General features: G+C 35.9%; 1 protein-coding gene across 1 annotated transcript in view; it reads right to left on the minus strand.

Annotated features, from left to right (window-relative positions):
- AFF2 (ALF transcription elongation factor 2) overlaps positions 1–17,461 on the minus strand; it is a 468,515-nt gene that overhangs the window by 443,912 nt on the left and 7,142 nt on the right. The gene's annotated exons all lie outside the window — the stretch shown is intronic.

The following is a 17,461-nucleotide window of genomic DNA, read 5'->3' on the forward strand; positions in this document are numbered from 1 at the left end:
TCAAAGTTCCATAGAATGTGAGGTGCAACTAAATAATTGGTTTTCCGATTAGCATATAGTAAATATATATACTTTTTGTCTATTCACCCATGCCCAAAAGATAAACTACGAAATAAAAATCCATGTAATAAAACTGAAAATAAACTACTTGCCTAATAATATTGGTGGTTTTGGTATTATTATTAATATTTAAAATAAGAAGTATAATTCAATACATAATAAAGCAATTAAACCACTATCATAGAATTTTTTATGTCAATTATTTTTTTTCATTTCTGTTTAAATAATCTCAGTTGAAACTTACAAATGGATAGTATAATATGTAGTTTTTGTGTTTTTACGGTATTGAAATTGCAATGCATGCTCGCACTATATAAACACTTGGATAAGCAACGAGGAGGTGAGATTTCCACTTTCATGTGTCTCACAATTGTGAGAGTGGGCTTTGGGTACAGTGAATATCTCCATTATTATTTAAACCAATTGTAAATAGTTTAACAAAAACAAAACTAATACAGCTAGATGCTACGACATACTGGCCCATTCAGTTTGCGACATAATTAAATGTGTCATTGACACAATAGCCTTATGCACAACCTAACAATCACCAAATTCCCTTACTGTACATTCTGAATAATGATTTTAAAAGTTTTTAGGTCTTTATACATCTTTATCCAGCACAGATGTTGAAAAAGGGAGGAAAATAACAACCGGTTGGAAAAAATGATATCTTTCAACTTGTATTGTGAGAAATATTTCATTAATAAAACAAGTTACAAAGAGTATTTTATATATAAAAAAAAGATACATAAATCTAAAAGCAATGTTCACACTCAGCACTACGATCTGCAATATTTTTACGGATGTGTATTTTAGAATGTTTTTCAGGAGGAGAGAGGTCTGTCAGTTATCACTGTTGCTAATATAGATTGATAGGTCTATAAATAAGATGTTTGGTATATTGAATTTCTGTCTTGTAAATGTATAGTCTATTAGAAGAATCCCTGGGTGCACCCAGCATGAGTGGAAGGCTACTCTACCTTGTTTGCCAAGATATTGTCCATAAATTTGGACCACGAACAAAGACTAGTCTAGATAGCTAAGTTGTACTATTTTGGGTAAGACTAGACCTCATCTTTGCCTACCTGTACAAAAGGTAGACCTACAATGAAAAAGTAGTATAAACAGGGTTTTGCATCAAACCTGCACCAAACTGGGAGAAAAAAGCTCATGGAATAATAAAAAATGTAGCCATATATTAAAGGCAAGTTGGTGGCAAAATTACTCTTTGTTACCAATCGCAAATAATTCACAAAGTAAATATGCCATCCCACTTAGTCCCTCATGTCTTCTTGAGTTGAATCAACAAAAGAATGTCAGCAGTATGACAATTGTTTTATTTTACAAAATTATTTTTCTTTATATATGAGGAACTGGTAGTGATGAGCTATCTGTTTCCACATCTGTTGAGGGCTTAAAGTTAGATTTTTGTATTTGCAAAGTTTTGCCTGGGTGATTAGTTACCCTCTGCTACAGTACTGTATGGGCAATCGGAGCCGGGGATTAGCCACCTTGTGGGTAAGGGTAATAGCAGTTAGAGCCAGCATAACTGGATACTTACTGTGATGGTACTTGGCAGAGGCAATAGCTGGCCCCTTATAACAGCCAGGGACAGAGCCAGTGTATGAATATTAAACAACAAGAGTGAGACTTGTGTGGACCTATTGAGTATGCCCCCCTTCCATGTTAACCACTTATGGACCACATGATGGTCTATGCCATCTATGCCATCATGCAGTGCTGGGCTTCAATGCCCAGTGACAGCAAAGACCATCATGCTTGCAAAGATATCAGCATGGGTTAAAAAAATTATGGGTTGGATTAAAGGTTGGATTCTGATTATGGGAAAAGGTTTAAATGTAGGGTAACATTGTCCTCTAGAACAGTTGCATAATACAAATATGCAGTGTTTGCAGTAATGGGACATGCATGGTCTGTGGATTTCCCAAAATAAAAAATATTAACACAATACCACAAAAATACCACACACAAAACAATTATTTGACCTAGGTTTGTGATAAAAAGGTTAAGTGAAAAGTGTCAAAATGATCTTCATTACATAGCCTGTGGGGTGTACTTTCTATAAATATATACTTTTGTGTAGTGTTCTGGATTATGTGACTACTATTTAAATTGTAATCTCAGCATGCCAGATTTGGCAGTTTTAGCTTTAAAACTGTAATTCACTCCTTGCAGTAATTAATTGAAAATCTAGACATATTTGGCATTTTAACAATCAGGACTAATTAACTAATAATCTATTTTGAGTTGGTTTTCTTTACATGCACTTGGTATATAGAAATGATTGCAACTGTGTTTTTATGTTATTTTCCCCATTTTTGTAATATTTTCTTTCTATTTAATATTGTGTTTTATATATATATATATATATAATATATATATATATATATATATATATATATATATATATATATAACACATACATAAAGAGTATCAAATGAAACCCCTATTTTTCCTTATATATTAAATATAATAAATTATATAAAAGATGTAAGGCGGCACCTAAACAGAAATGGGGAAATTGTAATGCAATGAATGCATGGCAAAAAGGTCTTGGTCACAAATGCGTGGCATCTCAAAAAAGCCTTGGACCTTAAGGCCATCCCCCAAAAATTCATAGATCTGACTTTGGAAGAGCAATGTATAGATTAATAAGCACACAAATACAAGGTGACATTGTCATCTTGGTATTTTGTGGATTATAGATTAATTTTAATATATATATTAATCTATTTAGATATAACAATGTATAGATTTAAATATATTACTTTTCTAAAGGTGGCCTTGCCTTTCACACATACGTGGGTGACAGGTCCACTTTAATCGAGAAATAACTACTAAGGAAACGGTAATTTTCCCGTAATGTATAGTAAAAGACTGCACGTTCTGACTTTTGTACAAGCATCGTCTACATTTTTCACTGTAACATAATTACACATTTTACTTATCCTATTACCAAAGAAAATTAAAACAATACTAGTTAAAGCATTTGAACCAAAACATTCCATATCTCAGATAATTTTATGTTACTGAAGACAGTTCATCTAAGAATGCTTCATTTGCATCCAATGGACGAGTGGATTTATGGGATATGAGATGCAGTTCTATTTGTGATTTTATTAGATACACTTGTTTTAATATGCTCTTCTAACTCCTAATCGAATGCACGTCCAGCTATGTAATGTTTTGCAAGTTGAGTGTATTCTTTAGAGATTTTACACAATCCTTTCCATATAGCTCTGCTCTGTGGCCTACATCTTATTTACAACACTAATAAAAATAAGCAGAATGACTATAGTTTCAAACCTGCCAACTTCCCAGATGTATCCGGGATTATTCTGGATCAGTGATGCATGCTCTGCGCTCCACATAAATCAGGAGTGCATGATGAACTCACCTACTTAACATGTATCACTATAAATGTATTAGTACAAGGTTGCTTATATATAGCAATGGCAAAAAAATGTTTTTTTATGTTGTCATGTTGTGAGTATAACACAAATTAGAGATGGCATCACCCACTGTCCAAACACAGATCAGCCATATTAATCTGTTTGCATAATACACCCTTGTTTTACCTAATTTAATCCCTGTGTCAGTGATGTACATAACGTTTAACTCAAGTCCAATAAACTTCTCATTAAACCTTAAAGGGACACTATATTGTTAGGAATACAAACCTATATTTCTAATGCTATGGTGTCCCTGTACCTAACTTTATAGGTCCTCTTATTGGCTGAGTAAATGGTTAAAAAGTCTGTTTAGCTTAACTGCTCCTCCCACCATGGCGTTGGTGGGACCAAATGCACATCGAGGCAGGAAGGCATTGAATCCATTCTGTTGAGAATTTGAAGATGTTAAACATCCTCATGTAACATATGAGTAAAATCTGTTAGAGAACGGAAGCGCCTCTAGTGTCTGTCTGGAAGGCAGCCACTAGAGGTGGAGTTAAATGTCTTGAAAGCAGCCACTAGAGGTGGAGTTAAATGTCTTGAAAGCAGCCACTAGAGGTGGAGTTAACTGTTTGGAAGGCAGCCAATAGAGGTGGAAATAATGCTCTGGAAGCATTTGGAGAATTTTTGCTAGTTAGGCATACTGTTTAATGAATAAACCATTTAAGGCAGCTCTTTCACCCCATATCCAAAATTAGTATTTCACAAAAATAAAATCATTTCGAAATAATCATATTGACTGTGTTGGAATTTTACTGAAAATCAAACCCAGTCAAAAGATATACTGAGACAAAGTACTTCATCTCAGTATTTTACCTCTGCTTGACAAGGCTTGACAAAAGACTGAGCTACCTTTTGTCAAACTTGTCATTTCCACCAGATATCACAAGTGTTGGCTTTGGAGGAACCTGTGGTCTGAAGTGTCAGGAGCAATAGAAGACTGGACGAAAAAATATGGTGGTGCCCGCGAAGGACTAGTTCGGTTAAGTATAACCAGCCTTCCCCCGCTTCACATGGCACCCCAGTGCTGATGTCGCCATCAGAGTGTCTTTGTAAATTATGTAATGACCCTAGATGGTGACAGAGCCACTTTAAATCAATTAGTCTTTCACCAAAGCGTTAACTATGATCACATGATCTATCACTGAAAATTATTTTACGTACTTAACTATCCTTTCAAGATAATGGAAAAAGAGTTCCTCAATCACAAAAAAAAAAAAAATCAACAAACAAACACACGAAACATAAAACGCATAATATATGTTGGGGAATAAACCAAGGCAAGGTTTCATGAACAACAGTTTATTATAGCACAGCTTCCTGAAGTGAAGTGTATTAATTAACCCAATAGGGAATTTCTTGCAATGTTTCTCTCATAAAACCAGAATATGGGATTTCAACGGGACTTTTTTGCTGCAATTATATTTTATTATCTTCAAATATATTTTGATGGGTTTACCCCATAAACAGGCAAACAGTCTGTGGTTTTCTAGAACACAAATCTAATCATCCTTAGACAAGGAAAGATTGGCTTTGTGTGGTAGGAGTTGTACTCCAATAAAATCCATACAGCAACTGACTGACCATCTTTACTATAAAATATAAATGTTTTATTCCACTTTTTCAAACCTGCTTCTCTCTTTAATAGCCATTTTCTTCCAAAAGTGATGTGTTTTCCAGATGCTGTATGGATAGTGTTGGGGTGTTCATGACTGTTGGTGAAACGGCATGATTTCAATTATCTTTGATAATGCTTTCTGCATGCCTATATTCCAAGAGGCAATAAATATATCATAACAACGAATTAAAAATACACAATGTGTACGTAGAGGAATATTGTAAAGCCCTCGAGGGTTGATTAAATAAAACCAGTTTTAGGTAATCACATCAATGAGGCATGGACAGTTTGTATAACGCAGAACGAAATAGCAAAGTTCAAAAGTATGGTTTTCACTCTCCCCTTGTGGCCCAGTTGCAGCTGGAGATGGTGTTTTTTAGTCATTTCCTGTTCCAAACCTAGTCAAATTCAGGAGAAAAAGCAGAATTGTGAAACGGTTTCAATTAATCTAAAAGGCCAGTTGAAAAAACACAAAATAAATCAATCTACAGACACACACACACACATACTAACGTTAAGACATATCTGCTACACAGTGATGAACGGTGTATTATGAGAAAATAATACCATGAAAGGATTTTGGAGATATCGTAATAAACCACAAGGCTGAAGGCCCAGTGGTTTTATAAATGTCTCCAGAACCATTATTTTCCCATAATACACAATTCAGCAATATATATCTTATATTACATGATACTTTACCTCAGGGTTAGTGTTTGCACTGGTGTTATATGGGGTAGCGCAGGGGTTAGGGGTTTGTTTTAGGATAATGCAGTGGTTAGTGGTCAGAGTTAGCTGGGCATAGGGGTTAATTTTTTTTCTTAGTGTAGAACAGTGGTTTATTGTAATGGTTGTTGAGGGGGTTAATGTTTAGTGATAGTGTAGTGTACCTTAATGAGTTACATTTACTTAGTGTATTGTATGGGGATAATAGGAGGACTTTACTGTTATGGCAGTATTGGGAAATGTTTCAATGCTACCTTAGATTAGTGAGAGTTATGGTCCTGAGCAGCAGCCAGGTCTGCCTAGACCCTGAAGCTGAGCTGCAGCACAGTGGGCAACAACATACAGCAGTTTCACAGGACAAATTCCACTTAGAACAGGCCTCGCTATGGTCGACCAAAGAAGTTGGGTGCACAGCGTCATATACAGAGGTTGTTGTGGGGAAATAGACATATGAGAGCTGCCAGCATTGCTGCAGAGATTGAAGGGGTGGGAGGTCAGCCTGTCAGTGCTCAGACCATACGCTGCACACTGCATCAAATTGGTCTGCATGGCCGTCGTCCCAGAAGGAAGCCTCTTCTAAAGATAATGCACAAGAAAGGCCGCAAACAGTTTGCTCAAGACAAGCAGACTAAGGACATAGATTACTGGAACCATGTGCTGTGGTCCGATGAGATCAGGATAAACTTATTTAGTTCAGATATTGTCAAGCGTGTGTGGCGGCAACCAGGGGAGGAGTACAAAGACTAGAGTGCAATGCCTACAGTCAAGCATGGTGGTGAGAGTGTCATGGTCTGGGCCTGCATGAGTGCTGCCGGCACTGGGGAGCTACAGTTCATTGAGGGAACCATGAATGCCAACATGTACTGTGACATACTGAAGCAGAGCATGATCCCCTCCCTTCAGAGACTGGGCCGCAGGGCAGTATTCCAACATGATAGCGACCCCAAACACCCCCCCAAGATGACCACTGCCTTGCTAAAGAACCTGAAGGTGAAGGTGATGGACTGGCCAAGCATGTCTCCAGACCTAAACCCTCTTGAGCATCTGTGGAGCATCCTCAAACGGAAAGTGGGGGAGCGCAAGATCTCTAACATCCACCAGCTCCGTGATGTCGTCATGGAGGAGTGGAAGAAGACTCCAGTGCAACCTGTGAAGCGTTGGTGAACTCAATGTCCATGAGGGTTAAGGCAGTGCTGGAAAATAATGGTTGCTACACAAAATAATGACACTTTGTGCCCAATTTGGACATTTCCACTTAGGGGGTGTACTCACTTCTGTTGCCAATAGTTTAGACATTAATAGCTGTGTGTTGAGTTATTTTGAGGGGACAGCCAATTTACACTGTTATACAGGGCTGTACCTTTTACACATCTTTTTGACCAAAACATCTGTTTGTGTCTATATGATTCAAGGATTCTATTCACACAAACAGCTGTTTCACTTGGGTCTAATCTATGTGAATTGAATTCATAAAGGAGAACATCTAACAAGGATTTTAGCTGGACAGTCATTCTAAGTTGTGACAATGACTAATGTACAAAGTGCATCCTCACAAGTTACAGGTCCAAAGCATATAGGGATGCATATATAAAATATTTAGGGGCACAACAATAAACAGATAGATACAATGGTCTACAGTAGCTTTGTTAAGAAGTTATTTGCACTTACATTTCATGCAACCATAGACCTCTAAACATCTCAAATGGACAAAGAGGGACACTTTCATTTTATGAGTGTGAGTGGGTGTGTGGCTAGGGGTGGGGCTATTCTGAGAAATTTTAAGAGATTTACTAATACCAATTTATGTAACTAAAATTTTATTGAGAACTAGAACAATGTATCATGTTTACACAGACTGATTTCTAAACACATTTATTGTAGTTTAAAACACTACTGTAAGTATTATTACTGTGTCTACACTCAGACACACTAACAATATTGATTGACACAAAAAAAGAGGATACATAAGGATAGAAAAGAGGGACAGAGCGATTTAGGCCCAAAATAGGGACTTGCCCTGTTAAATAGGGACAGTTGGGTTGTATGCAATAACACTTTTGTACTCACATTGGATAAAATGAAACTAATTCTTGAAGCAAGTCATTTACTTTATACAGCTGATTGACCCTATTATTTTAAATGATAATATTATCCGTAGCTTGTATATTGTTTATTGAAGGGTGAACAGCATTGAAGGTGTTTAGACAGAGCTACATGGACAACTTAAATCCATCCACCGAATTCCAAAAACAAAGATTTATGCAGATTGGTACTTATTTAAAATGGAAGGAGTAATGAAGCTTACGCTTTTTTTTTAAATATATTCTTCTAAAGAGGTTTATTTTTCTAATAAGCAGATTATCACGTTAAATGTCTGTTAATGTATTGATCATTTTATGGTACATGCAAGATGTTGGCGTTTTGCATTGCCGTCTCCACATGCTGCAAACATATTGCTTTATAATCTACTGAAGGGTCATTCATTGGTGAAATAAATTGCTTTAACTAAATGATGACCCATCATAATCTCCAGCTATCCCAGTGGAACAGCATATCACACTGAAAGCAGATTGCTTAGAGTCACACACAGATGCATCTGGAAATTCTGTGACCCTCCAAAGCAGACTGAATAGTGCTTAGCGGCAGAAAAAAAAAATCTTGAAAATTTTCAATTAGTGGCCAGCTTTATGCAAATGATCCTTTAAAGATAAATAAATAGGTTCACTATCAAAGTAGATTACTTTTTTCACGGAATCAACATCTCCAAATTAAGGAGGTATAGACTGTGCAGGAATAATTTAGCTTAAAATTAAATAATGTCAATGGTAACAAGCAAAGTCTGTTATAACCTACACACGTTATTACGCGTGAAATATTAGTTAGCCGCCATCTACATACAGAACAGTTTTCAAAAGCCACATGATGCCAGTTATATGGAAATCCTATGTATACATGTGTCAAGTAAGGGATTAGGAAATTATAAACTGCTTGAAAATATCTCGGTGATTTATAAATAAACTGTAATGAAAATGGGTTTAGGTAAATTATTCACCAAGATGAAAAATTATGGAAAAGTAATTTGATAACGTGAAAAAAATACTGTAATAAAAAAATATATATATATATAGAAAATATTATATTGCGTTGCAATCCAGCAAACACTAAGCTCTTAAAGTGGACCTGTCATCAATAACTGTTACATTGCACAAATCAAATCCCCAGGTAATGTATACTTTAAAAGATATATAGACACCTGCTGTTTTGCTCCACAATACTGTGATTAACAATCCAGAAGAATTTCATGCATTATACCATCAACACGCAAACACAAGCTTAACATGTCAGAGAAAAAAATATCACTGCATCTGTATGTTTTATGGCAACTTGGCAAGCACAATGTAAAGCAAAATCTTCCTTTTTTCTACACATGCTTTTTTTCCCCATTAAATGTACACTTGAAGAACCTTACTGTGTATGTTTACACTTGTGGTGCAATTTTATTTTATTTTTTTAAAATTGTATTCCATTTTTTGATATTAGTCCCATTTTGTTTACATTAAAGGGACACTCCACTGCCCAAATAAAAAACAAAACAAAAAAACAACAACATTGTTTAGTAGATATACCAAAAAAAAGAAAACCTGCATTAATTTAGTTACGCATTTTTTCCATTCGGGGGAATATCTAAAAACAGCTTTCAAAACCTGCAGTTCACTTGTGTGCAGCCTTTGCAATCCCTCCCTTTTTAAGCATGCACATTTTCTGTGGCTGTCCAATCACAGACTTTCCAATTGAGCTCAATAAGTAGTCTTTGCAAGGCAGGTGCTCTGAGCAATTGCCCGCCTCCTGAGTTCAGTGCAAATAAGCTATCCAAACCAGGAAGTAACAGGGCCTGTTGTCTGCTTGAAAGCCGGGTGGGGGGGAGGGGGGGAGGGGTGTAACTAGGTCAATTTATAAAAGTGTAAATTTCTATTAAAATCTGCACTTTTTGTAAAATTTAAAAAAAAATAGGCCACCCTTTTCACACACAAGGCGTCTCAGCAAGCTAAAGTGCTTTAAGGGTCTGGAGGGTCCCTTTAAGTAATACATTCGGGGATGGAAGCTCTTTTGAACTGTCTCTTAATAATCTGTTAACACATTGTGGTGGTCTTAACCTTGCTATTGTTCCTATTTATTAGGGACAGTCCATCATTTGAGCCAAAATCCCTCTGTCCCTCTTTACTATCCTAATGTCTCTATTATGAAGGAACTTCTGATCTGAATCTAGAGCTCCACAGTAATAATACACTAAGTAACGTGTCTTCAAACTACAATAAATGTGCTTAGATATCAGTTTGTGTAAATAAGATACATTCTTCTTGTTCAAATTAGAATTTAGGTGCATTAATCGTTATTAGTAAATCACCTCAAATTTCTAAGAACTGCCCGCCCCTGGCCACACCCACACACCTAAAATGTGGTTTGTCAATTTGAGATGTTGGGCAGTATACCTTATGTATCTGCTTGCTAGCAATTCCTCTGCTTGTAACACAATATTGATGTTTGACTCAAAGTCTTATTATTTTATTATGCTACAAAAAAAAAAAAAATCCAGGTTTAGAAAAATATAACATTTACTAAGACAAGGGGAAGACCTGAAGTCAAGTTAAAAATAATAACAGATTCAACTAAGCTTCCCTTGCATTTTACAAACCCTTCCCCCCTGTTCTGACTACCAAATTACCAACAGCTAATACAGGGTCACAGGGTTCATGGGAAAGAGATAGGAAAAAAGACTAAATTTCGCCATCTGATTGCCAGAATATACCACAACATGAGTAAAAAAAAAAATAAAAGCCTGGTGTGCTATTGATGAAAGAGTGTTCTTGAAGTAAGCTCGTGTTTTATAACCCACTAGCGGTTAAAATGGCCCAAGAAAAATATATTTCTTAATTTGTCTGTGAAAAGCAAAGTTTAGGATTGCACACATGCACACAAGAACATTTTTTTTTTCTATAAAGAGGAAACAAATCATGCATTGAAAATACATTTAGGGGTTTTTCAGAATATTGAGTTCTTTTAATGGCACTGTGCCACAATGTCAGGAAAATAATGGGTATCCTGAGTACTCATTATTTATCAGACTTACTTGAAACTGTGCAGTCTATAACTGTAGACAGATTTATTGTTACAATACAAATGTTTTTTAAATCATGCTCCTTCCTGATGAAACATTTGGAAAACTTAGTACCCCAGAACAAATTCATTAAATCCTTGCTTTTACTGCTTATTTGAATCACAAAACAAGCACAAATTGGGACCTTTTGTCATGTGAGAGAATTTTATAAGAGTATGAGAAAATGAAGCACAAAGTCATTTATTTTTAAATGTTTTTCAGTGTCATGCCTCCCAACATTGGGAGTTATGGGATTTAAATGGGTTGGCCAGGCCCTGCGAGGGTAATCACCAGTGACGCAACTTGTCTCACTAGTGAAGTCCATAATGGGTGGGCCTGCTCACTGAAGGTCCCTCAACAAAATCAAGATGGCAGGACAGAACCACAAAATAGGGAGTGCCACGCCAAAAGTTGGACATTTTAGAGGCCAAAGTGTTTCCATGAGTACTGGCTTTTCTTATTTTATGAAAACACAGGTTGATTAAATGTACTAGGAAACACAGAATATTTGGCAGACACTTGCAACAGAGTTTCCAGAAAATGTCTGCCAAAACTGCTATTACACAACAGGGATGTCATTCCGAACAGTTAGTCCACGGAATATGTAAACTTGCTGTGGTGCTCAGGTGTCCACTCTATGGCTAACAGAAGCTGTGGACACTGAGAGCACTTCAAAGTCCCAATTTCAGCAGGAGAGTTCTGATTTTAGGGACGTGTCATACCGTCTTGAATTTGTTCCCCGATATCCAGCTTTTGGAGACACCAGGCAACTGCTTAGGGCACTAGGCTTTGTGGACTCTAACAGGGGATGCCACCACTAGGAGGAAATATAGTTGGTGCAAGAAATATAATTGTAAAATGTATATCTGTAGCATGAAAGTGCTATAGATCACTGCACATACACACATGCCACAGGGGCTATGATGTACATCATAGTGTAATGATGGAGGTTGGTTGGGTCCATCACTGTACCCAGTGGAAAACCCTAAAAAACTAATATTGTATATCATAATATATCCTAACATTAAAAGATATGGCATTTGGAGATCATGGCAATATAGAGTGTGTGCTATTAGTGTAGCATATAAGGAAGCATTCAGTCTCAGAAATATCCAACACTTTATGGTTGTTCCTGGCTGGTCTAATATAGCCAAGGTCTCCTAAAAGTGGGTTGTCTAAGTAAAAAACAACAACAACAAAAACACAATGGCACTCTAGCATACGCTTCGATGTATGGACAAATATACACTGACACACACACTGACACAGATACACATACTCAATGACACACATATACAAACACTAGCACAGATACACAAACAGACATACACACGCACAAGATCTAACATAGTCCTGGTCACGCTGCTAAAGGGCTGGGTGCCCCCCCATTTGATTTGGCCATTGGGTTGCTCTAAGTGTGAGGAACATCTGATAGTCCCCCAGCTTGTGGGCTGTGGTGCAGATACACTGCTGGTAGTTCCACCACTGTATTTAAAAGAGACTCGGATATTAGTGTGAGAGTTGGGGACAGAGACATTTTGCAAAAACAGATAAATATTTTGTGCTTATCTGTCCAATCACCACATCAAAATACAAATCAATTGCAGGTTTTTAGAGTTGCTCAATAATTATATGTATTTACACACGATACGGAAATGTGCTTCTGTTTGTTGTTAATTCTATTATTTAAAAGCTGATTCTGATTTGTTTTTCTATAAGGCACTGACTGACCCACGCTGTCATTAAAACACTTAATGTTTTACTCTTGTTTTACTAGTGATTTCTTACTTACAAGCAAAATCTCTTTGAGTAAAAACGCAAACCTAACAAGACTTACAGACGAAGCTCATACGCTTTTTTTATCTGACACATTGTTTTGACATATTGCAAATCCCCTTACCAATCAATTAAATCACTTAAGGCCTGTTTTAGAGGTGTATTTGAAATGCAGACAGAGTTCATGTAAACGTTTCAGTGCACTAATAAATTAATTCATTACCCTTCAGAGAAAGTTTTAGGCAGTCCTACGACGGCCAAGGGATATTAGCATTTAAGACTTAATTGTATGCTTTCCCGATACGCCATCAAGTCTTATATAACATTTATAAAATGTGTATACTGAACGAGGACTGAAATCATTACTGCCCTGCATGATGCATTTCTTTTATAGGGTAATCCGGTCACCATTCTCACCATCTGTTCCTGTGTGCAAAGTGTGTCTGTGAAATTCTTTGTCTCTCTTTTGCACGGAACATGCAGGATGTTTACAAATAAACAACAATACATAATTCTTTTAATCATTTTTCAGTTACATGTATTATCAATCATTTTAACAATATTAATAATATGAACCCCTCACCACTTTCTGTACATTTATATGTTTCTGTACATTTATATATATATATATATATATATATATAATACACACATACACTATATTTATATACATATACATAATGTGTTTATTCTGAAAACTACCATAGCACATCAAAAATGCCTGTCTTAGAAAGACCGTGTTTTCTAAAATTGTTCTCAGAATGCCATGCTGGATATGCAAATAAGCACAGACAGAATAGGACAACCATTTTTGTATTTAAAGGGCTGAAAGCTTTTTTTTATTTTTATTTTTTTTATTAAAAACACTAGTAAATGTGTTCCAATGACTGATTTCTGGAAACCAACAGTTTTGGGTATTATGTTAAAATGACTGCAATATGTTCAAAAGTATATCCTTATGTCTGTAACACTATGTTTTAATTGCTAAATCTTTCAAAAATATAGAAGCACTATATACTGGATATAACCTATTAAATAAATATGCATTCTCGTAAAATATACCGTAATATAATTTTTAAAAATATTTAAAGGTAATTGCCAAACAGAACATGGCAAAATAACAGTTTAACATTGGAGTGCATATGCACAAAGTTACTATAATCTTATACTAAAGGAGGTATGCACCTGGTCTGCATAAAACATACAATTAAGAGGCCTTCTAATTTGGGTTGTTAAGTAAACTATAAATTGGAGGCAAATGCAAGGCAGGTGTTATTTAATAGTGGTAGCATCCCACTTTCGAGTTATTTAAATTAATTAGGAGGAGACAACCCCCCATCTACATCTGTCAGTCTCTAATTTTTCTCACTCCAGGAAATAAAATCATCCATATTTAAACTAGTCTTAATTGCAGATCTTATGACGAACAGCTTTTTTTTTTTCTACTTCCCTTGGATGTTTTTTTTTAAATGCGACTGATTGATATCCGGATAATTTTCAAATACATTCTGGGGATTTTATTAGCATTGCATCATTTATGATCAGTGGTGGATTGGATTAATGAAGTTAGGTTTCAGCGATAAAGCTCAATTAGATTTGCAATTTTTCCTTTTTTTGTTTTCCTTTCTTGTAGTATAAAATATTAAAGTTGTGCAATTACTCCTACTTATTTACATAATTTATACTTTTTGTTCATAATAATTTATCTACATTATAGAAAAAAGTAACACACATAAATATAAAGTAATTCACCACTTCCTTTTCAGCATAGATTAATTTAAAAATATGCTTCCAGTCCGGTTGCCGTTACCTAAATTTACCTTTGCCTGACTCACCAAGATTAAATCTGGGTTTATTTTCTTATAAATGTGACACACAAATCTGGTCATTGCCTGTTCATACAGGCCTAATGAAAGCAATATAAGTAAAGACACTATGATACATTCAGAGGCACCCTTGGCACCCAGTGCCCAATGCACCAACGTAGTCTTCCCTCATTCAGGTTTTATGGAGGGTACATTGACTAACCAGGACTAGCTGATTTAATATGTCGGGTGGGTAATTTCACTGGCAAAGACTCACTCTGTTCTTTACAATAAAATGAAAGATTCCAGTTGGCGTTTGGCTGACCCTTAGCTACGAGTAAGTTAATGAGACCTTTGGACCAGATATTTATGAGATTCCTAGTCCAACTGTTCCTGCACACTACCTGAAAACTCAAAGCTTGTGCAAGAGTAGGCAACCTTCACTGCTACAGACGTTGTGGACTTCTTCCAACCTGATGCTTTGCCAGCATTATGACTGTAACCTCATTATAGGAGATGCAGTCCAAGACATCTGGAAAGAGCTGAAGGTTACCTACCCCTGCTCTAGTTTCTGCAGCCTATTGAGCTTATATTTTCACTTTCTCTTTTCTTCTGTAGTGAGGGCATAGTCCATAATTACTCCATCCTATTATAAATTGCTCGTTTGAATTGACTATTCTTAATTATTATCATTTTACTCCAACGTTCACGCTCTTATGTACCTAAAACATGTAGTTCCACGTATCTGCTCTATAATTGAACTACATCATAAAAATGTAAATTGAAACAAAAGTAAGAAATATAAACCTTATAAACAGGAGCTGTATGTTTTTCTGTCACTTTGTCATTAAGAAGTTAATGCTAATAACTCAAATGTGTTACATTAATATATATATATGTCGGATTCCCCTTGAACTGTTCCAATACTAGTTCATGGACTCATCGTCAGGGGTGGTATTATTTCTTAATCTGCTGTAAACCCTTGTCCTCTCCTCTTCTTGCCCTTGGAGAGATGCACTAATTACTTAGCACTTCAGACAACAGTAAAATAAATAAACAGCTCATATCCGTTTCATAGGCCTGGTGGATATCAGCAATCCCACTCAAAATAGGGGTAGTTTTAAAAACAATACAACTTTGATTAAGTATATGAAAATAAACATTAGTAGTTTTATTTTTGTATATGTATAGAAAGTGTAAATTAAGAAACAGATAAGTATTTTTTTTATATATATATATTGATAAGTACATTACATCTGTGACAGCATGACAGACAGATTTGTTTAGAAAACTGTGCATTGTTGAGAATACAAAGGGAATTCTAAGTGAATTTTAAACATTCTCAAAATCAGCTATGATTTAGTGGCCTTAAAGTGACACTATGGGACACCCAGACCACTTAATCCCTTTGAAGAGGTCTGGGTGCACTGCCTCTGTCCTCATTAGTCCTGCAATGTAAAACTGCAATGTCTACAGTGCAGTGCTGAGACTGTCCCTAGTGGGGCGCTTCCTGGAGTTTCAGAGAGCTGGACTCCGTGAAACGACGCTGGATGTTCTCACATTCAGTGTCATAGAAAAACCCATAGGAAAGCATTGACGCATTGTTTTCCTATGAGGATGAGGAAGGCCTAATGAGGTTGCTGCGCATGTGCAATAGTTCCCCTTCACCGGCTAACGTTAAATGTGGTGAAGTGCGACCCAGCACAGAGGGACAACGGCGCTGGAACTGGTTAAGTGCATGAAGGGCTTTTTAACTCTTAACAACACTGGGTGAAGGTGCGGGCGCAGAAGAACATGTTAGTGTTAGGAATGCATCTATGTTTTCCCAACACTAAAGTTTTCCTTTAAATTTGTAATTCTTTAGAATTCACTTTACATTTTCCAACAATTCTGCAGTAAATAACATTAAAAGTTGGTGTGTTTAGTTAATTAGGTATGTATTAAAAAGAGTAAAGGCCCTGTAATGATAATAAAATGCTGTGTGTATGACAGTTCCACTTTAGAGTACAATCTGTACTTTTAGTGTTTCTTTTTATTAAGCTTTATTTTAGCAATCTGAGTGGAAGCTGCACCACTATTCATCCATTCATTTTGGAGTAGAGATGTTTGAAACATCTATAAGATTTATATTTCTCAATAGAGTGAGATACTTTAATGTTCCGAGATCCATCTCAGCACATTTTCAAACTGACAAACTTGGCTTCCCAGTTTAAATATTTCGGATAATCTGGCAGATTTGCGATGCTGTAAATCCATTTGAATATTTTAAAAATCATAAATGATTTCAAGCATAACAAAGTAAACAGTAATAACTGTGCAGTGATTTATACCTTCGGAGGAGAAAAGGGTGAAAGAAAATATGATAAAAATAGCAAAACAAGTATGTCTCACAGTTTTCCGAATTTACTTATTTGACCTAAAGATATCTAAAACAAGAGGCCATGATTTGTTAAGGGAAAAAAATATATAGGTAACGTGAAAAAATACAATTCCGGCAAAAACCATAGACTTACATAGATAGAAACAGCCTGGCTAGATACATTAACTGGTACATATCTACCCTATACAGTACATTTCCATGGGTTCAACATAATTCCAAGAAAAACACCTTTTTGACATATTTCTGCCTAAAACGTTCACAAATCCTGGGTAATATTGGCCTTTGCCTCAACACAATATGTTACTGCTCTTCTGGTCACATCATTTTGCACAAAAAACACCACTAACTTGGAACTACAATTCTAAATCCTATTATATTCTAACAAATATCCCTATTCAGCTAAAGAAGTTTATTTTTTCCCCCCACAATAACCTGTGAGGGGGAAAGACCAAAATTCTTTTTTTTACA

This window comes from Pelobates fuscus, chromosome 9 (assembly GCF_036172605.1).
Source record: "Pelobates fuscus isolate aPelFus1 chromosome 9, aPelFus1.pri, whole genome shotgun sequence".
Lineage (NCBI taxonomy): Eukaryota > Metazoa > Chordata > Amphibia > Anura > Pelobatidae > Pelobates > Pelobates fuscus.